Raw genomic sequence first — 1602 nt, 5'->3', positions numbered from 1 at the left:
TCAGAAAGAGCATTGTTATATTTTGTATCATATGTCATAAAATGCCATTGTGTATTTGACCATGCACAATCTCCACCCACCACAGGTTAATGAAGGAGAGAGACACAGGCACAACCAAAAGCACCAGATACTGGAAGTTCAGACTGACCTGGGCTGGGTCCTGACTCTGCGCCTAGGCTAAATTAACTCATTTCGGTGTACAACAGCCTCATACAGTGGGCTGTGGGCTGTTATTCTATTTTATTAATGTGGAAATTGGAAATAGGTAATTTGCCACTGTCAGAAGTTGGCTCGTGGCCTCTCAAAATGAGCATGTTGATAAAATACCTCGAGGGCCTATAAATGTCACCTTATTTGGAAGTAGAGTGACTGCAGATGCTATCATGAGGTTCTACTGAGTAAGCAGACCTCTAGTCTAATATGACTGAAGTCCTTATCAAAAGGACATGTTGAGAGGCAGGTGTGTACACAAGGAGCGATTCAGGTAAAGATGAAGGCAGCAATGTGGGTAATGCAGCATAAGCCAAGGACACCTAGGACTCCAGCAAAGCACCCGGAGTGGACGGGGGTGGGGAAAGTAATTCTCTTTTCCTGTCCTTAGAAGAAACTGTCCCTGCCAATTCCCAGATTGCACACTTGAACCATGACACTAAATTTCAAATGCAGCCACTCAGTTTATGGTACTCTCTTAAGTAACCCTTGGAAGCAGAGGCAGCCAGCAAGCCAATAAACAGTAAAGCTAGAATTCAAATCCAGTTTGTATTTCCTTGATCCCCTTTAGTTGTCTTATTGCTCTAGCTAGAACTTCAACTGCCATGTTGAATAGATTATGGACAGAGTAGACAGCCTTGTCTTGTTCTTGATTTTAGTAGAACTGCTTTGAGTTCCTCTGCATTTAATTTGATGTCAGATATAGGCCTGCTGTAAATTGCTTTTATTATGTTTAGGTATAACTCCTGTTCTTTTGTTTTTGGTTTTGGTTTTTTTTTGAAAAGGGTTTTTCTGTGTAGCCTTGGCTGGCCTGAACTCACAGAGATCTGCCTGCCTTTGCCTCCCAGAGTGCTGGGATTATAGGCATACACCACTAAGACCTTTATCATAAAGGAGTGTTGGATTTTGTCAAAGGTACTGAGCCACACAGCATTTTCCTGCACACATGCAGGAGAGGCCCAACATGGAAAGGGATACTATAATGAAGGAGTTCAAAAATCAACTCTTGTCTAACTAATTCAGATCCATCACTAAGGGCAAGCAGGATGAGTCAGCCAATAAAAGGCACTTGCTGCCAACTTTGACAATCTGCACTCAGTGCCTTGGACCTACATGGCAGAAGGAGAGAACTAACTCTTGTAGATCGACCTCTGATTTTCTCATGCACTCACTGGTGTGCATGCATGCATCTCAGAGAATGGATCTCATGTTATTCTTATGCCACTTTTGCTAAACAGAATAATTAAGTTCCAGGCCTGTGGAATTTATAGGGTTAATTATGATTGCAGAAAAAACCCTTTCCTACCCCTACATCCATCATCCATACATTTTATATATATATATATATATGACAACTTCTTGGGGGGATATATATATATATATATATATATA

Source organism: Psammomys obesus, unplaced genomic scaffold, assembly GCF_907164565.1.
Source record: "Psammomys obesus unplaced genomic scaffold, mPsaObe1.curated_primary_1811, whole genome shotgun sequence".
In the NCBI taxonomy this organism is placed as follows: Eukaryota; Metazoa; Chordata; class Mammalia; order Rodentia; family Muridae; genus Psammomys; species Psammomys obesus.
Note: the sequence above shows the minus strand (reverse complement) of the source record.